General features: G+C 44.9%; 1 protein-coding gene across 2 annotated transcripts in view; it reads right to left on the reverse strand.

Annotated features, from left to right (window-relative positions):
* The window catches only part of SAMD11 (sterile alpha motif domain containing 11), a 321,250-nt gene that overhangs the window by 259,160 nt on the left and 40,762 nt on the right, over window positions 1-21,328 (reverse strand). For both annotated transcript variants that reach the window (XM_082229928.1, XM_082229931.1), the window contains exon 2: window positions 3,239-3,328. The gene's annotated coding sequence lies outside the window, so the exon portion shown is untranslated. The remainder of the gene's footprint in view (window positions 1-3,238; window positions 3,329-21,328) is intronic.

Below are 21,328 nucleotides of genomic sequence, written 5' to 3' on the forward strand. Positions count from 1 at the left end.
GACCATGGAGAGCCTCTGGCACTCAGAGAAGAAGATGTAATCAATTCCTTTTTCCATCATTTCCCCATTTCTTAAATCTTAAATTCAGTTCTCCGCCATTGCCACTTCCCTACTGATATCCTGATCAAAATTTGTTAGGTTTTAGCACAGATTTATCCTGATATACGCATTTTTGTATGTAATTCTCCTAACATATACATCTTTACAAGCAATCTCCCCTGAAGAGAATGTGTCCCTTGCCCAAAAATGATTTTTGAGTTTAGGTTAACAGCAAGAAAAGCGATTTAACAAAAAAATAAAAACAAGGCTAGCAGATACATATCAGATATGATGTGTCCTGCAATAAACATGTTATGAGTGAACTACCGTATTTTTCGCCCTATAGGACGAACTTTTTCCCCTCCAAAAATGAAGGGGAAATGTGTGTGCGTCCTATGGGGCGAATGCAGGCTTTTGCTGAAGCCTGGAGAGCGAGAGGGGTCAGTGCGCACCGACCCCTCTCGCTCTCCAGGCTTCAGGAAGCTATCCGCAAGCCTTCGGAGCCTGGCGGGAGTTCCTGCCGGGCTACCAAGGCTTGCGGACAGCAGCCTGCAGCCCGAAACCCGGGGAGTGCTCTGCAGCACAGAGCTGGGCTCCCCGGGCTTCAGGCAACTATCCGCAAGCCTTCTGAGCGCGGCGGGAGTTCCCGCCGGGCTCCAAAGGCTTGCGGATAGCAGCCTGTTCTGGGGGCTGGGGAAGCTCGGGCTTCCCCTGCCCCTGTCCCGTGGCTGGGGGGAATTTTTTCCTCCCCTTTATTTCCCCCCAAAAAAACTAGGTGTGCCCTATGGGCCGGTGCACCCTGTAGGGCGAAAAATACGGTAGTTGTCCATGTGTCATTTCCCTTGACTGCCAGGTTAGGGAGATGGTAATTCTTCCCCACCCCCACTCATATGATGCATTTCTATGCACATCTTCTAATATTCATGTTTCTGTAAACATTGTTGGCTGGAGAAGCATGAATTTCGAAGTATGGCTGAGTTTCAGTTACTGCCTTTTTAGGAGGTGGGGAGTGAGACTTAGGAACTTTCATGGCACAATGCAAACTGGATCGCAGTTCCCCCCACATCCCTATTCCCCATCAGTTCCTTGATTGGAGGTCCCCTGGAAACCTTATGTATGCCGCCTTGAGCCCCACCACTGGGGATTGGCAGGAGATATGGACATCATAAATCAAATCAATGCTTAATAATAATAATTTTGCCTCTTCAGCTCTCCTGGACCACTCTCTTTGATTAGCGAAAAAATACGATTCAAGCTGCTTCAATTATTTATGTCCAATTTGGTTAATTCCCCCAAGCAGACTCTCCTGATGCAAAACGAAGCAAGGCAGATTTTTAAAAAGCAAAAGTAGGAAGCAGATGTCAAGGCATGTTTGCTTCCCACCCCTCCTCCACCTCCAATAAGTGTGCTTCTTTTTCCACACCTTTCTCCCCTCATTTTTCTACTGCAGCCAAAATCCAACAGATTGGGGGAAATCTAAATGTGACTTCAGAGTAGGTTTTGTTGCTACGTCAGCCATTGACAACCTGGTACCTTCCAGATGATGGGGACGGCAATTGTCATCAGCTTCCGCCCACATGTTTGGAGTTCAAAATGGCGGCCATGTTGGCTGAAGCTGATGAGAGCTGTACAGTGGTACCTCAGGTTACATACGCTTCAGGTTACAGACTCCGCTAACCCAGAAATAGTGCTTCAGGTTAAGAACTTTGCTTCAGGATGAGAACAGAAATCGTGCTCCGGCAGCAGGAGGCCCCATTAGCTAAAGTGGCGGCAGCAGGAGGCCCCATTAGCTAAAGTGGTGCTTCAGGTTAAGAACAGTTTCAGGTTAAGTACGGACCTCTGGAACGAATTAAGTACTTAACCCGAGGTACCACTGTAGTCCAAAACATGACCACGCTGTCTGGAGGTGAAAGCAGCTGTGGTCTAAAATATCTGAAGGGCACCAGGTTAGCAAAGGACGTGTTAAGCTTTAATCCAGAAGCAAGCCAAGCAGAAATGCTAAATGCCTGGACTGAAGAGGTTGAGGGAAGCAAGGCAGGAGGCTGCAATGCCGGAACAAATGCAGCCAGAGGCAAAAGACACAACTGCCAGTCTCATGTAATGAACCATCTCTCCCACTTGGCTGCATCAGGCCTGGCAGTGTTGTCAACTCCCCGAAGCGCCGCCAAACCCGGCAGCCAGGTCCCCCTCCCCGACCCCCCCAGCCTCTCTGTCTGCTTCCCTGAAGGTGTGGGAGTTGGAAAGGTTGGCAGTGATAAATTGATTTCCCATGGCAAAAAAACTGAGGCTGGCTGGGAACGGGGGAGGGGGGGGAGATGGATTTTACCTCCCCCACCTCTGCTGCCGTTTCTGCCTCCAAACAAAAACTAAAATCTGACCTGTTCCCTGGCTTTGTGGCTTAGGGCCCTCGTATCTACGGGACCGCCTCTCCTGGTATGCCCCGCAGAGGACTTGAAGGTCCATGAATAACCATAGTTTAGAGGTCCCGTGCCCTAAGGAAGTCAGACTATCCTCCATCAGGGCCAGGGGCTTTTCAGTGATGGCTCCGACCTGGTGGAATGCTCTGTCCCATGAGACTAGGGCCCTTCAGGATTTAACCTTCTTCCGTCGGGCCTGTAAGACAGAGCTATTCTCCCTGGCCTTTAATTTGAATTCAGCCTGATCTTTTATTTCCCTTCCCTTCCCTCCCCCTTCCCTTTTATGAAGATCACCTGTTCTGAGACCCCACAGCTAATTCTCCCCTGGCCTCCTCGCTGGCTCAAGTAGGACCAATTCAGCCAGCTAGACTTGGGGATTATCTAATGCTTATTTCCCCTAAATTGATTTTTGAATTTTATTGTTATTCATGTTTTTATACTGTATTTTATGCTGCTTTTATAATTAAGTGTTTTAAATTTGTTGTTAGCCTCCCTGAGCCCGGTTTTTGAACCGGGAAGGGCGGGGTATAAATAAAAATATATTATTATTATTATTATTATTATTATTATTATTATTATTATTATTATTATTACATGCATTTGGTACATGCCTCACAGGGTCAATCCAAATGATTTTGCTACCTGAGGCCACTGTTGGAGGCAGAATGTACAAGTTGCTTGTGGGCTTCCCACCTGGTTGGCCACTTTGGGACCTGGCTAGATGAGCCATTCACCAGAACTAGTGTGGCTTGGGGATGCTGGGAGAAACCATGCCCCCTTACCTTTAGGCCCTGTCTGTGGGCTTTCCAGAAGAATCTGACTGACCACTGTGAGAACAGGATGCTGGTGGTTTTCAGCAATGCCATATAAATCTGTATGGAAACCAATAAGAATTACCGTTTAATAAACAGCAGTGTTCCTATTATCCCTGATCAACCACTGAGGTCTTCGGGGAAGTCACCGTTAGTGGTCCTCTATGGCTCAGATGCACAGCTCACATCCACCAGCAACCTTACGTTCAGCATTGTGAACTCCTTTCCAGTTGAGGTCAGACAGGCCCTCTCCCTGCTGAACTTCTGGTGCTTACTGAATACTATTTTGTTCTAGCAGGCATTTTAACAGAATTCTGATTTTGCAGCTTAAAATGTTTTTTATTTTTTCACATTACACTCAGTTCCTTGTTCACTGTTTAGAGCATAGCTGTCAACTTACAGATTTGAAAATAAGGGACCAGCAGCCAAAATAAGGGACCTGCAGCCTCCCCTGTTCCAGGCACTCCAGTCTTCCTGTCCTCCTACAGTCTGGTCAAACTCATGCTGGTAGCTTCGAGAACACTGTCCAACCAACTTTGTAACCAGAGGTTCAACTGAATAGAATCTGAATCACATGCACCACAAGGCCTATGCAGCCTCAACTTAAGATGGCTCCCCGGCCTGGCTTTGCACTGCAAAGTTTGCAGCAGCACATGCAACAAAATGGCGTCCAGCATTCAAAAAACCCCTCAGCTTGCATTAACTAGCCACACACAAGGCATGCAAGCTCCACCTCCCAGTTGTTCTTAGACTTCTTATTGGGTGAGCAACACAGCCAAGCAACACAGTTGGAGCCTCCCTCCTCCCTGGCTGGCTGGCAGGGAGGGAGGGAGAGGAGCTGCTTCCTTTGAAATTTAAGGGACATCATTTAAGGGACATCCATCAATAAGGGATAGCAGTGGGACATGGCGCTGGAATAAGGGACTGTCCCTTCAAATAAGGGACACTTGACAGCTATGGTTTAGAGGTGGCTGTAATAAAGCAGTATATAAATTGTTTAATTAAATAAATACAGTGGTACCTCGGGTTACATACGCTTCAAGTTACATACGCTTCAGGTTACAGACTCCGCTAACCCAGAAATAGTACCTCGGCCTAAGAACTTTGCTTCAGGATGAGAACAGAAATCGTGCTCCGGCAGTGCGGCAGCAGCAGGAGGGGGCCCCATTAGCTAAACTGGTGCTTCAGGTTAAGAACAGTTTCAGGTTAAGAACGCACCTCCGGAACGAATTAAGTTCTTAACCCGAGGTACCACTGTATAATAATTGTCTAAGCAAACAACGTCTATGCAAATCTTGAGGAAATGAATCAGCATGGATGCTCAATAAACAGATGGGCTGGAAGAGCCCATTGTAAGCCTGACTGACGGCAAAACTTCTCTCTCTGTGTCCCCCACCCCCGTTAAATTGATATGAGCCACCATGGGAGACAATGATTTGTCTGAAAAGCAAGGTTTAAAAATGCATTTTCCAAAAAAATTCATAAATTGAAACACAGCTAACCTTCAAAATGTGCACTTCTGCAAATGTGTACCTCAGGGGAAAGTGTGCACAATAGTGTACATAGTAGCAGTTATATACTTTTAAAAGCACATTTCCCCTTGCGTGGTTGTCCACAAGCAAATCAACTGCTGCCTAGCCACTATTCCTGTGCATTAGGGATGGGAAGAAATTTGGTGCAGTTTGTATTTTAACAGGAACCTACCTAATTCACACCTCCTGATCCAGTATGTGAACCAAAGTGAAATTTGATTTTTTCGCATTATATTTGAGGAAATTACTTTGCACAAACCTCTATATTGGGAGAAATGTACTGATACGTTTTCAAGAAAACTTTTTCCACCTGATACGTTTTCAAGAAAACTTTTTCCACCTGCAAATTGATGCAGAAATGTAGATACAAGAGCAGCAAGAATACTCATCGCAAAGTATTGGAAGACACAAGACCTACCCACCTTGGAAGAATGGCAGATGAAGGTGATTGACTACACAGGATTGGCAGAAATGACTGGCAGAATCCGAGACCAGGGAAAAGAGACGGCGGAAGAAGATTGGAAGAAATTTAAGAACTATCTTAAGAAACATTGCAAAATCAATGTGTGCTAGAATGATGTGGCTTTAGAAATCAAATGGAGTACAGCTGTAAAGATTAAGTTAAAAGAAAAGAAAGGTTGACAATTAGATAAAATTAAGGGTGAGGATTTGCTGAACTAAATATTTGAAATGGGAATGCAGAAAGGGGAGGTATGAGGAGGTTGGTGAAGTAAGTTTTAAGAAAATAAGGTTTTGAAATTATACTTGTTCTTTTTTTGTTTGTGTTTGTGTGTATTGTTTTGTTTGATATAATTTGTAAAACTTCAATAAATATCTTTAAAAAAAAAACAAAACAGAAATGTAGAGAATGGCCTTAAGGCTGATGAAAACATGAGAAGTTGAGAGAAATCAATGTTGACAGAGCTGTCAATTCCCTAGACAAGAGTGCCTCTCACCATGGGCAGAGTCCACTTCTAAGACTACTTTCTTTAAGTTGGGAAGGGCCATAGCTCAGTGGTACAGCATCTGCCTTGCATTCAGAAGGTCCCACATTCCATCTTGGGCATTGCTAGGTAAGGCATGGAGAGTTCCCTGTCTGACAGCCACTGCCAGTCAGTGTAGACAATATTAAGCTAGATGGACCAATGGTCTGACTCTGTGTAAGTCAGCTTCCTATGTTCCTACATTCTCCTCCAGCATGTACTCTCTAACTCAACTGCAAGAGGCGTAGCTGTGTTCAATCTTCTGCAGCAAAAAGAAGGAAAAGTCTTGTGCAGGGCCTGCCAGAGACTTTTTGGCACCTGAAGCAAGATGGGCTACCAACGCTCCCCTGCCACAGATCCAGGCCCAGGCCTTGGTGTGGTGGGAGGCCTGAGGCATGTTGCTTCAGGTCTCTTCATTGGTGCGCCGTCCATACTAGAGCAGGAAGCTAGCTTAGGGGCTGCAGGGCACACCATTCTAGCCTCTTTCCACCCTTCAGAATTTGCTGCCTAAGGCAGCTGCCTCACTCTGCCTCGTGGTAGGGCTGGCCCTGGTCTTCTGGCACCAGATTTATGGCACAACTGTGTGCATGTTCATTCAAAATTCAACCCCACTCTGTGTAAACAATACTGAGCTAAATGGACCAATAATCTGACTCCATATAAAACAGCTTTCTATGTTCCTAATTACAACTCCCAATCCTACAAAACTAGGATTATGGAGTGGGGGTAATTTCCAAATCAGAAGCTGTGGCTTCTATAAGCTCATAAAGAACCACCCTTCAGTTTTGTTCCGCTGCCAACACCAGTTTCCAGCCAGCTGCTCTGAGTTCAACCTCCTCCGCAGGAGTCCTGGGGAACCCACTAAGCCAAACAAGAGGTTTCTTTGACTGCCACCTCTGCTTTTTGACAAACGTGTTCCGTTCAGAGAATTTCCCCTTCTCCACCCTTTTCCTCCCACACCCGTACCATCTGGTTGTAGTTTGCACCATGACATGTTTCCTCTTGTGGTCCATTTGCCTTTCTTTCTTTCTTTCTTTCTTTCTTTCTTTCTTTCTTTCTTTCTGAGAGTGCAAACCCCAGAAGCAAGGAGAGAAATTCCCTCTGGCTGCAACAGTATGTTTGCATAAATTCATTTATCTATTTCCTTTCTCCACCCTCAGACATCAAATTTATTTATCAGGCTGGCTTAGAGGTGGATGGGTGAGAAGGAAGAAGTTTGGGTTTTACTTTTCTGCCCCCCTAGAGACGCTGGGGGGTTAATTATCAGATTCTCTCGGCATCTGTTCCAATTTAGGAGAGCGGTTGGAACTGGGGGGGGGGGAGTCATCAAGTTTAGCAGCAAGAAAGGGGATTCCCGCCCCTGAGCATGTGGGTTATGGGATGCCAAATTCCTGCAAAAATGCTCAGATATGTGAAACCTCGTTTCCTACCCTACAGTATGTGGGGAAGGGCCATAGCTCAATGACAGAGCACCTGCTTGCCATGCAAATGTCCCCAGCAATTTTGGGCTCAGGAGCACATTTGTAAACAAAAGGACTCCTCCAAACAATCTGTTTGTTAAGCATTCATACTGATTTGCTTGTACAAAGCTTAAGCGGAGGTTAGACCAGAGCTTTCCAAACTTTTCAGGTTGGTGACACACTTTTTAGACATGTATCATTTGATGACACAGTACAGTGGTACCTTGGGTTAAGAACTTAATTCATTCTGGAGGTCTGTTCTTAACCTGAAACTGTTCTTAACCTGAAGCACCACATTAGCTAATGGGGCCTCCCGCTGCTGCTGTGCTGCTGCCACCGCAAGATTTCTGTTCTGATCCTGAAGCAAAGTTCTTAACCTGAGGTACTATTTCTGGGTTAGTGAAGTTTGTAACCTGAAGTGTCTGTAGCCTGAAGCGTCTGTAACCCAAGATACCACTGTAATTCAGTTTTACTAGCAAACCAGAGGTTAAACGAACCCCTTTCTAGCCCCGGGAAGAGAGCGGGGTGCATTCGTGTGACACACCTACACACTGCAGCCAACACACTAATGTGTCGTGACACACAGCTTGGAAAGCTCTGGGTTAGACCATGGCTAGACTTTATTGAACATTTGTTTCTGGGCTAGTTATACAACAATTAGCATCCATTCTGTGTTTGTTTACCATGTGTTTCCACACCTTCTCATTAGGCCACATGTGGGGGAACCTTTGGCTCTCCAGATGTTGCTGAGTTATAACGTCCATCAGCCCCAGCAGGCATGGCTAGTGGCCAGGGATGATGGGATTTGTAGTTCAGTAACATCTGGAGGGCCAAATATTCTCCACACCTGTGTTAGTCATTCATTCACTCCAAACGTTTCCCTGTCACTTTCCAAACTGCACCAAGTCCTGATTCTTTTAAAAAGTGAATTGTACAGAGCCTTTTAATCTGCTTTAACTCCGCAAATCTAAAGCACGGGCATGTCCTTGAATCTCTCTTGCAAAACAATTTGGAGGTACCCGAACAAACTGTTGTGGGCACCTCAAAACATCTTTTCTTCAGAAGAAAACTGCTCATGCTTACAAATGCCACCACCAAAAAAACAGGGGAAATACCTATCCGCCCCCAATAAACTAAAACAGGCAAAAAAATAGCAGGCAACTCTACTACACACACATATCAAACCATGTCAAAAAAAGAGGATGCTGCCGGCTGGGGATGATGGGAGATATAGTCAAAAACATATGGAAGGCACCAGCTTGGGAAAGGCAGATCTACAAACATTTGAAAGCAGAGCCATGGCAGAATTAGACATCAACTGGAAGGAGACAAGCCCAGAGAAGTAGATCATACAGAGACACAACAGGCAGCAGGTGATTTTGTAGTGATTCCTGCAGAGGCAGCAGGCAGCCTCCTTTGCAGGAGGTTACACTGAGCTCAGAGGAAACTCTTAAGCATTTCATATTATTTATTTCTCACAGTGCACTGGACATTGTTAAGGCTTCCTTTGCACCCTTTGCAAAAAGTGCAGGATAAATAGTAAGCCCCACTCTTTCATGGAAGAAACAAGATGCCGCCACCCCTCAAGGGAGGCTCTGCCTGCCTGCTTTGGGAAATGGGGAGAATCTTCACCTGGCAATTGACTTTATTGTTTTTAATGAGCATTTTAGAACTTGCTTGTGGGACTGGGCGGCTGTGGTCGCCTCGCTGGGTACACGCAGGCACGGCCATTAATCCTCTTTACTCCAGCCTTGATTTAATTTATCATTAGGTTCGGATGAGAAATTTTATCCTGCAACACAATTCAAGGTGATAGATGAGAGTGTGGAAGCAGGGGATCTCCCAGCCTTGGCAACCCTCCTACTTTTCTTCATGCCCCAGGCTGGGGAGTGGTTGAGTAAGTGGAATGTATGAAGGAGGGAGGGGGAAGAACTGGCTGTTGTTGAGCTGGATGGAAAAAATAACTGACCTTGCAAAGGAAGGCCTTAAAGTTCAGAAGGTGCTGGGGTCAAATCTCCAGATAGGGCTGGGAATGTCCCCTGCCTGAAACCTGAGAGCGCTGCTGCCATTCAGAGATAGAGGGCAAAGCACCTTCCCGTGTTCCTAATGCACAAGTCAGTTTCATCACCAGTAGCTTTTAATATTAGATCTGCAGCACAGGGAAAAGGAAACCTCCACCGGAGCTGGTTGCACAAGCCCTGGCCCACCCTTATGTTTGATCTAATTTACTTCCCTTCTTCCCTTGGCCCCAAACTTTGACCCGAAAGCAATCCAAAGCATTTGAAAAGTGAAAAGCAGGGCAGGGGGCTGGGAGAAAGTGCCACACAGCAAGTGGCTCTTTCTGTCTCCCGCACCTACACGCCCCCTTCCCCCATGTGCATTGCAAGCGCAGGTTGGAGCGGTTGCTCCATTAACCCAGCATTGATCTCTCATCACACTTGGGAGGTAGAGATTAAAAACCTCCAGCCTTCCTTCCAAATTTGTATTTGAGGGAGGGGAATGGTGGTGGAGAAGATATTTTGGCAAAGCACAAAAGCCAGCAAGGAGGGGGAAACATGGAGGGATCCACCAATTTCAGTTTCTCATTTTACCAACCTTAAGTTCAATTATCCACATTTCTATTTCAGCTTACAATTCATTTTTTTTTTCTTGTGAAAATTCAACAGCATCTTACATAAAAACATAAGAAAAGCTTTCTGGAACAGGCCCATATTTATTCCAGCTACAAAATCCAGGTAAACTGGGGTTGCATAATTTTAGGGTTTCAGCCAAGAACACTTTCCCAGACAACCTTTTTAAAGAAGCCTTCACATTCATTACATTCCAAGTGCTGCCAAAATACCCAGAAGTTTGTAAACTAAGCATGGATTAGAGAGGCTGGTTCTTTATTCACACTCCTAATCTGATTGCTTTTAACAATTCATTACAGATAGGGACGCTTAAAGCCTTGTTTAGCAACGCACGTGCCCTGTGTAAGTGTCTCAAGGGAGGCCCATACACTTTTCTTCCCAAGGTCAAACGGGAAGGCAGGCAGAGAGCATGGACTAGTGAATCCTTAGAAACAAGAGAAACCTAGGCCTAGTTCTCCCATATGTGGCAAGTCTAGTTATGTCCATACAGCACCAGGTAGGGGTGGTCACATGGTAGAACATTCCTCAATACCAAAAACCATGCATGTCAGGGAGGCGGCTAGGGGAGAGCCATTCATTCATTCATTCATACATTCTTCCACACTTTCCCCATCACCAGATTTAGGGTGGTGTGGGCTGCCCCCCCACAGGCACTGAGCCAAGGTGACACATAATAATAATAATAATAATAATAATAATAATAAGAAGAAGAAGAAGATCAATAAAAAAGAAACCATACACAAGGGATTAGTATTTTGGGGGGATGGGGGGCAGATGGGCAATAAATTTCATCCTCGGTCAAGGCACCATATTACCAAAGTCCGCCTCTGCTTCCCCTCAGAGGTCCTCAGTGTTTCCAAAGCATAGATAATTTATTTTGTGCAGAGGAGCATCTCATGATGTTGCCTTCTCTTTATGGGGTTACAGCCCCTCTGAAGGAGTAGGCAGGTAGCTCAGGGGAATTCTGAATCTCTCACTGTTTCTTGAGGCGAAGTGGCCTTGGTGGCAAAGGGCTGGCTTTGAAGATGGTTTTGGAAACTGAAGCAGGTGCAGAATTTGGGAGCCCAGTTGCTTACTGGGACAAGACAGTCTGAGAACACAACACCAATCCTGCCCCAACTGCCCCCAACGGCAATGGCTACCAGATAGTTCCCAGGCTCAATTCAAAGTGGTGGTACAGGTATACCTCAGAGATATTCTGGGTTTGGTTACAGACCTCTGCAACACAGCAAATATCACAATAAAGTGGGTCAAACTTTTTTTGTTTGTTTCCCAGTGCATATAAAAGTTATGTTTACACTATACTGTAGTCTATTAAGCCAAGACCCCCTGGCTGCAGGGGCAGGAGGTAAAAAACTCCGTCTCTAGTCCTAGCCTGTTCCACACCCATGACCAGAGGAGGGGCAGTGGCAACATCAGGCTTCCTTTCCCTGGAAGCAGGTGGGTTGCTGCAGCTGCAGCTGACTCCTCATAAGGGGCAATATCCACAAAGTGCAATAAAGCAAAGTTCAATAAACTCAGGTATGCCTGTTTTGCTACAAGACAGCATCTTAAAAAGCAGAGACATCACCTTGCTGACAAAGGTCCATATAATTAAAGGTATGATTTTCCCAGTAATGATGTATGGAAGTGAGAGCTGGACCATAAAGAAGGCTGATCGCCAAAGAATTGATGCTTTTGAATTATGGTGCTGGAGGAGACTCTTGAGAGTCCCATGGACTGCAAGAAGATCAAGCCTATCCATTCTTAAGGAAATCAGCCCTGAGCGCTCACTGGAAGGACAAATCCTGAAGCTGAGACCCCAATACTTTGGCCACCTCATGAGAAGAGAAGACTCCCTGGAAAAGACCCTGATGTTGGGAAAGATGGAGGGCACAAGGAGAAGGGGACGACAGAGGACGAGATGGTTGGACAGTGTCCTCGAAGCTACCAGCATGAGTTTGACCAAACTGCGGGAGGCAGTGGAAGACAGGAGTGCCTGGCGTGCTCTGGTCCATGGGATCACGAAGAGTCGGACACGACTAAACGACTAAACAATGCCTGTGTTGACCTATTCATCCTTATTCAGCTCAGGACCTCAAGGACCGCCTCCTCTCCCCATATGAACCAACCCAGACCCTGCAGCCATCACTTCAAAAGCACTTTTATGATTATTTGATTCATTCTTACATTTCTATCCTACCTTTCCTTCAAAGAGTTTTATGTGGCTTATATGGTTCTCCATTCCTCTCCTTAGTTCATGCTTGCAACAACCCTGTGAGGTAGGCTAGCCTGTGAAACAGTTACTAGCCCAAGGTTACCCAAAGAGATTTCCACTGTGAAAGTATCCTCTTTCCACCTGCTACTCCTCTGCAGCAGAAAACAAAACATTGCGCCTTGGGCAGAGGCTAATAAATCAATACTTCCAGGCTATGACACAAGTCGAATAGTCTCACAGTCTATTAGCACAACACACATATTGGGGAAGGACATATCTGGGATCTTTATAACTAAGCAACTTTTGAAATAAAGGCTACCTCTGTTGTTAGCTGCAGGATGCTATGGGACTTTCAAGGAACATCATGCAAGGGACAGCAAGCAACCCCCTAAGGATACATCGTTTTCTGTTCTGCTCTGTATTCATGACATGTATTCATGACATGTATTCATGTTTCCATTCAGCTGCAGTTCATCTTCTGCCAAAACCTACGCTCTTTCTCTTGTTGTCACAAAATTATGTCCCTTATGCAATTTACATAATTATTCATGCAAATTGCACTGCTATTCCATAATTTCAGTGCAAAGGAAACACAGTGCAAATGTGTGCAAGAGAGAAATATAATCAATTACATATCATTTGCAGATTGAAAGCAACAACAACAGGGAATATTGATTTGCTAGATTGCTTTGTTCCAACATAGGATGAATTCAAGAACACAATTTCTGCTCCCATTTCTACTGGAATTCTTCCAGATGTTGTTGCTACTCCAATTCCCATCATCCTTTACTACTGGTCAAGCTGGTTGGGAGTGATGGGAACTGGAGTCCAGCAACAGCTAGAGGGCTACAGATTTCTTATTCCTGCATTAAAAGGAGGCAGAGTTGTGATGGAGGTAGCTGGGGTCCGTAAAGACAAGGGGTGGTCTAATTCAGGGGCGGGGAACCTGAGTGGTCCAAGAAGGTGGTTCTTTTGTTTTTTTGCCCATAACATAACACTAATCCTACATGCCCTATTAAACAAGGAGGTGGTGCAGTGAGAATCAGATAAAACAACTAGATTTGGCCCGAGTGCTCCACAACACCATATTAGAGGCACAGATGGTTTAGACAGCAAATAAAAATGAGAATAATTTTGAAATTGGCAGAGACAGCATCCCTGCCCAATGTGGTTTATGCATATTTCTTTAGTAGTCAAAGATGTAAGCATGGAGAGAAAGGATGGAAATGCCCCCCACCTACATTTTTATACGGTTGTATTGAATGAAATTGTATGCAGAGTAAACCCACTGAACTTAATGGATCTAAGTCATCTTCATTATTTTAAACTGACTCAGAAACTTCAATTGGTCCAAAGTGCAGCAGCCAGATTACTAGCTGGGGTTCCATTTAGATCTCGCATAATCCTTGTTTTAAAACATCTGCACTGGTTGCCAGTTCGTTTCCAGGCCCAATCAAAGAGGCTAATGTTAGTGTTTAAAGCCCTAAACAACTCAGCCCCCAAATACTTGAAAAACCACCTCCTTCCCTACAGACTCCCCTGGATGCTAAGGTCAGCAAAGGGGATCCTCTTGACTTTTCCACCACCCTAAAAAGCTGAAGAGGTGGCAGCCTGGGAAAGCACTTCTCTGTGGCAGCCCCTAAGCTGTGGAACTTCCTCCCCAAAGAGTTGTGCCTGGCACCCCATTATACAGTTTTCAGTGGAGAATTAAGATGTACCTCTTCACCCTGATTTTTGACACCAGAGATGTATATTCTTAGGACCCGCCTTATTTCTGTGATTGCAAGATGTTTTAAACCGTTTTTCATATTGTGCTTGAATCGCTGTAACCTGCCCTGGGAGCTTAGGATGAAGGGCGCATAAATCATCACGACCACCATCTGAGCACAACTAGCATTAGATACAAAGGCCACTTCCGACCTCGGGAGGAGGTGGTGTTGTGGGCTCCTGCTCCCAGCCCCGCACGATCTGGGGAATCCTCTGCCGCGTAATTCCCCTGGCCAGCCAATTGGCTGGCTTGGGGTGTGTGGCTTGCCGCATTTAAGGCAAGCGCGGCAGAGGAGCTTCCTCTTTGCCGCCAATCAGCTAGGGAAATCCCCACCCACCCTCTAGGTTTCTCTTTTGACCTTGCTATGGACTTCGGTTGGTCGCCGTTAAGGGGCCTGGTTGGAATTTTTCCACTTGGCAAATTGGCACCAGCCATTTGGTTTTTTCACCTACCTCGTAGCAAATCATCACAACTTTCCTGGTTTGGCGGTTAGGCACTGTTCGGGGTATTGTTATGTAGATGATTGGGGGGGAGTGCCATCACCTCCCCCGGTTATTTAAAGGTAGTCTACTAAAGGACTCCGGGGGGCGTGGCCCCGTCCGAAGCCTATGGAGGCCAGGGCCCAAGGCACGCCCCCAAGCGGTGACCCCGGGGGAGTGCCTAGTTGATGTACATCGGTAGGGCTCCCCCTGCTGGTGTTAACCCTTCCCGGCCTTCAGCCAGATAGTGGATTAGATTAGGACCAATGCCTAAGCCAATACTGCTCATCACCTGTAATCAATAAAGTTGTGGCCAATGTTAGCCCATTAACCATAATATTGGTGTCACGTGTCTTTATTTCCACTGGGGGCAGGCGGGAACTCGCCACGCAATCCATAGCCTTTTTCTCTTCAGTCATCAATCCCATAGGCTCTGTGCGCGATGCTGGGCACAACTTTTATGGGCTTTGAACACACTGGAGATTCAAGATTGCTTCCAAATTAGCCCCCTTTTAGCACTTCAGGGACAATGCTTTCTGTTCAGTCAGCTGGCAGCAGAACTAAAACCACAGTACCAAATGGCGCTTGATATATTATTACGATTTTATTAATTGCCTTCTGCACAGGAAGGAGATAGGGATAACCTTCTCTGCTTGAGACCCTGGAAAGTGACTGTCAGTCAGAGTTGATAATGCTGGTCAACATGAGCAAAGAGGCTGATTTTTTTAAAATCAGCTTTCTTGGGGAACCCATACTCAGTGCTTTGCATGCAGAAGGTCCCAGATTCAATCCCCAGCATCTCTAGCTAGGACTAGGAGAGACCCTTGTCTGAAACCCTGGAGAATTGCTGCCAGTCAGTCTGGGCAATACTGGGCTAGATGGACCAATGATAGAATTGGTATAAAGCAGCTTCCTATGTTCCTATGTATTAAGAAAAGTGTTGTGTGCTTTGTACATAGAATATTCCAGGTTCAGCCCCAAGTATCTCCAGGTAGTGCTGGGAGTGACTCCCTGTCTTAACCCCTGGAGAGCCAGTGTCACCAATACTTTATTTTACAGTACTTTCTTCACTAACTCCTAGGCTAGCTCAAGGCAAAGACACCCATGTTAGCTAAGTCACTCAAATAATTCAGATCAGATTCCAGAGAAAAAATAAGTTGTGACAACACTGTGCTGAGCAAACACCAAGGGAAAAAAGCAGTGTATAACTTGTGGAGAAAGAAACAGGTGTGTTTTGACAGGCCTTGTACATAGCAGGAAAAACATTCAACCAAACATACAGAGGAAAACTCCTGCAGTACTGCACAGCCAATCAGATACTTCCACACATAGTTTTACTTGTTAGTGTGTGACTAACAAGTAAAACTTGGAAATATAGGTTGTAAAACCATAAAATGTACCCTTTAAAGTGAGTTCCAAAGTTTCCTTAGTAGAGAAAAAGAACACACGTTTGCTAAGTTAAAAATGGTTTACATACAAACTCTCCAAAAGTCAAATTCACGTGCTTTTCCGTACAGTGTTCAGAAAAGTTGCATAGGCATTAAAACTTGTCTTAGTTCCTAAATTATTGAGATAGGAACTCAAGAGTGGCTTGTAAGAGCAATGGAGTCTGACTTGGAATAACCAGCTCAGGACTCCTCACACATTGAGCTTCTCAGGTAGACTAAGCGGAACAAGTCTTGATTACCTAGCCCCTTCCAAGGTGAGCTAAGACTGGCAGGACAGCTTACTTATGGTCTTAACCCCTTCATGCATTAATTAGACTTAAGCATGTTGGTTATATGTGACTAACTATCCCACACTTCCAACACCCAGCATCTGGGAAGAAAAAGGTACAATTCCGGACTTGGAAATCTAGAAGCGCTGCTGAACCTTGGGGTTTTGGTAAAGGAAGGGGAGGAGACACATACGAAAAGATTTCAGTGTATTTGAAGGAAGCCTGCACAATTATACACTGAGGGGTGAAGTGAAGAGAGTTTATTCAATTTGTCCCCTTCTCTAGGGAGACTGTTATTCTGAAGGACTTTCTGGGGCAGGGAGGCATAGTGGAGCCTTTAGAGACACTGAAATCTTCAAGGGAGGTTGTTATGAAAGACCAACTCAGGGAGAACTCTCCCTCCATAAATCATTGGGGCAAAATGAGATTCATCTGCAGGTTGCAGAGTAAAATAAAAACCTCCCAGGCATGGAAGTTCAGCCAAGATGACAGACCCGCACAGCAACTATTTCTTGAGAAGTGGATTGTCAATTACATGACCAGCACCCCAGTTTCTGCGATATAATATGAGGAAAAAATGAGTGGGGAGTTGAGCTGCGAGGAGTGCTCTGGCAGGAGAGAGGCTGACTTTGATTCCAAGGAAACAGACATAAATTTCTGGTAAAGAACAGAATGGTCAGCACAATTTCTTCTGCTACTGACCGCTGTCCAATGTGGAAGACTTTGAAAGGATCCTTCCATGGGTAGGACTTTTGATTTCAGTAATACTGATTCCCCTGGTCAAACCAGGGAAAGTGAAACCTGGAAAGGTGTTGGCACATTCAGGGCTGAGCATCAAGGCATTAAGCAAATCTGGGAGGAGCCTGCCCAGAAATTTATTGTGGCTGCAACTCCCTTATATCTATTATTATTATTATTATTATTATTATTATTATTATTATTATTATTATTACTATTACTATTATTATTACTATTATTAAAATTTGCATACGGCCTGTAAACTGAACATCATAAGGTAGTTCACATACAAAAACATATAAAATGAGAACACAAGATATATAACAACGCCCCCATGAGCCCCTTCCAACAAACACAATTAAAAGTCCGTAGATGGTTTAATCAGCCCAAGGCTCATTAACATAACAACAAACAAAACAATACCCCCCCCCCCAATTTAAGAGGCCAAAGATGGTTTCATCAGCCAAATCCCTGGGTGAAGAGGCATGTTTTTGCCTGGCACTTAAAGGTATGTAGTGAAGGTGCCAGGTGAGCCTCCCTGGGGGAAACATTCCACAAACGGGGAGCCGCTACAAAAAAAGGCCCATTCTCAAGTTGCCACCCTCCAGACCTCTTGTGGAGGGGGCACACAAAGAAAGGCTTCAGATTATGATTGCAGGGTCCGGTTCGCTTCATATGGGGAAAGGCAGCCCTTCAGGTACTGCAGTCCTGAGCCGCTTAAGGTTTTGTAGGTCAAAACTGGCACCTTGAATTGAGCCTGGAAGCTGATTGGCAGCCAGTGCATCAGGCCAGGATTGGTGTTATATGCTCAAACCATCTTGTAATGGTGAGCAACCTGGCTGCCAAATTCTGCACTAACTGAAATTTCTGAACCATCTTCAGAGGCAGACCCATGTGTTGCAGTAATCTAACCTAGAAGTTACCAGAGCATAGGCAACAGAAGTTTGGCTATCCCTGTCTAGATAGGGGCAGAGCAGAAGCTGATGGAAGGCACCCTGCGCCACTGAGGCCACCTGAGCCTCAAGCGACAACAAGGGATCCCAACAGTGGCCTCAAACTACATACCTGCTCCTTCAGACAGAATGTAACCCCATCAAGAGCATGCAACCTCCCATCCAACTGATCTAGGGAACCACCCACTAACAGTGCCTCCGTCTTGTCTGGATTGAGCTTCAGTTTGTTGGCTGTCATCCAGTCCATTACAGAGGTAAGCAGTTCCACAGCTTTCCACAACCAGATGTCCTCCTGATGTTGTGAACCAACCCTAAAATCAGGTATAGGGCGGAATACAAATTAATGATGATGATGATGATCATGATCATGATGATTAATGTGCCAAGACCCTAGACTCCTTTTTAAGACGCCCAGTTTGGTTGCTATGTTCTTCATCCTGATCTCAGGATTCTGGGAATTGTACAGACTACAGTTCACAGGATTCTTTGGGGAAAGTCATGGTTGTCAAAGCAGCACATGACTACTTTAAACGTTCGGTGTGACATCAGTTAGGAAGTAAGATCACAGATTAATGGGTGTTACAAAAAGGACACCATCTTATGAAGTCAAGGTGTTAATGTGTTTAACATCCAATCTGTACCATATTGTTTTTGTAATTGATAAGTGTTTCAATAAAGTATTTAGATAGGTAAAAAAATATATAGCTTCACATGATAACTCTAATATTATGAGAGAGGAATAAAAAATTCTCTGTATCCACTTTCTCCACACCATGCATAATTTTATACACCTCAAACATCCCCTCCCATCACTGTTTCTCTAAACTAAAAAGCCCCAAATGTTGTAACCTTTCTTCATAGGAAACTTGCTCCAACTATCATTTTAGTTGCCATTTTCCAGCTCTACAATATCCTTTTTGAGGCACCGCGACCAGAACTGAGCAGAGTATTCAGAGTGCTATTGCACTATAGATTTGAATAACATCATTATATTGGCTGTTTTATTTTCTATTCGTTTCCTAATGATCCCTAGCATGGAATTCACCTTTTCCCAGCTGCCACAGAACGGGTTGGCATTTTCCTTGAGATGTTCATAGGGATGAGTGAATCTGTGAGCTCTGAATTCTCAAAGTTTCTCATTTCTCCAATCTTAAAATTCAGTTCTCCACATCCCCCACCCCATTTGTGTGTGTTTTAAAGTCCTCATGAAAATTCACCAGGATTTTAGTGCAATTTTTTTTCTAATGCACATGTTTTGGTATGCAATTTTGTTTGAAACACACATTTCTGCAAAGCAATTTTCACTAGCACAATGCATTTTTGTAAGGCATTTTCAGTTAGTTGTGACTTTTCACCAATATACTTTTTCTGTACACTTCATCCTAAAACATGTAACTTTGCATACATTATCTGGCTGGAGAATGGCTCTGCAAAATTCAGAGAAGTGCAAATTTCAAAGGGAGGGCTGTGTTTCAGTTTGTGTATTGCTTTCGGAAGGTTCCCATTTAAACCCAAATTGAATCAAATTTCTTCCCCTTCCCCAGCCATCCATTTTGATCCCAATATCTCTTTACTGGTCAGACATCACCAGTTCAGACCCCAGTTGGAGTCCAACAACTTCTGGAGGGTTACAGAGATTCTCAATCCCTGGTTTTAGCAGCAAATGAAGGGGGAGGCAGGAGAACACATGTGCTGCCATGATGGTTTGCCAGTGTCGCTAGAAAGGCTTTTGAAAACTTTTTTAAAAAATAATAATAATAAGAGCCCCAAGGAGGGTGTGAAGCAAGGCCAGCAAGGGGAGTGGCCCGGGGAAAGGGTTGGCAGGGTGTGTGGCCCATGTAGATTTCCAAGGGCCGGACAGAGTGACCTGGAGGGCCACATTTGGTCCCTGGGGCCTGAGGATTCTGCACTGAGAAAATACAAATTCTGTGACCTACAGAAATTATGGGACACACAGCCCATGGCCCATGTCAGAAGCACAGGAAGCTGCAGCGTATACTCATGCCTTCAACTGCCTGCTCACCATTACTCAGATTGTTTGTATCCCCAACGAAACACACGCGGGACTGATTTCTCTGTCATGCCAAGCACTGGGAGAGAAGACCACCTGGGAAGTATTTTGCCAGCAGTTCCCTCTCTCAACCGCCCACCCCGCCGTCCCTTCCGCCTTCCCCTCCCACTCCTGTCCATCCAGGGCTGATGGATGGCTATTGGTTTTGGCTTCATGCGACGCAGAAATCTGTCACTTCGTGCCAGGGAGAGGTGACAGCAAATACATCAGTGTGGAGACAGCCGTCGCTTGCGGATCACTTTCAAGGCCGCTGAGGGCTGAGGTCCTTTGATTTCCTCCCTCCTCTCCCACCCAATACTAGCTCCCACCCCCGCCTTCCACGCAAGCAAGGCACAGTAAATCACAGTTCGAATACACCCAATTGGCCCTACATTGCACATATCTCGACTCCCCGGCAAACCAAACAGCAGCAACAGCAAATGCAGGGTCCAAAACATGAAGAGTCTGCATCTGTATCAGAATGGATACTGCATCTGTATTCAAACTACATTTCTCTCTCTCTCTCTCTCTCTCTCTCACACACACACACACATGCACACAGAGGAATGTGTTGGTTTTAACATACATAATTGTTTAGTCCGTGCAACTGTTTTTTATATACTTTTCTCATTTTATGGTTGTAACTGTTTTACTTGTTTTACAATTGTATATTCTGTTTTGTGGCTCCCTCCTGAATGATTCTTTCTTTATTTTCAAAAACCAGTGCAGAACATTATAAACAAAACAAAACGAAATGAAAAGCAGAAAGAAAAAGGAACCTAGGAAGCTGCCTGATACTGATTAGACAATTGGGTCTATTTGGAGCAGTATTGTCCACTTGGACAAGGAGCAGCTCTGTGGGGTTTAAGGCAGAGAATTTTCCCCCGCCCAGCCTGGAGATGCGACTGAGGACGGAACAGGGAACTTTCTGGCTGCAAAGCAGATGCGCTACCACTGATTCCAGACAGGCAATATATTTACATACAATTCACTGAATGCTTTTGCCATAGGTCTCTGAGTATCAGTTTTGTTTGTAAGTGCAACCAAATCCCACCTGTCCTCCATGAATCTCACTGTCTCACTCACTCTCTGATTTTTGGCTATACACAGATTTTGAGTAAGTTTTTTTCTGGGAGTATAACTTCCCAAACTTTGCTGTACTATCTTGGTAGAGAGATTCCTTACAGACCTTCCCATAATCTGGCTATAGGGGTTCTAGCTACTACTAGTAAACATCCCATTAGTGCCTTACATATTATGTGTATATTTAATTGAGGTGACCCGCCTGGGACCTTATGGTAAAGGGCAAGAAAGAAGTATAATAGAATAAATAATAAAATAAAATAAAATACGGGAAGTACTGCACGGTGTTTTTCTTGGAAGCACAACAACAGGGATCATTCAGTTAGCAATCTAAAGGTTAATTCTGTTGACAGTCAACCAAGAGGGGGTGATGGTGGAGGTGCTGCCTAGAAATCAGTCAAAATGGCATGATCCTAGCTGAGGTGCTCTGAATGGCTGTGGAGTTCTGAGAGAGTTTTCCCCAGTATGTG

The sequence above is a fragment of the Podarcis vaucheri genome (assembly GCF_965113315.1).
Source record: "Podarcis vaucheri genome assembly, chromosome: 7".
Lineage (NCBI taxonomy): Eukaryota > Metazoa > Chordata > Lepidosauria > Squamata > Lacertidae > Podarcis > Podarcis vaucheri.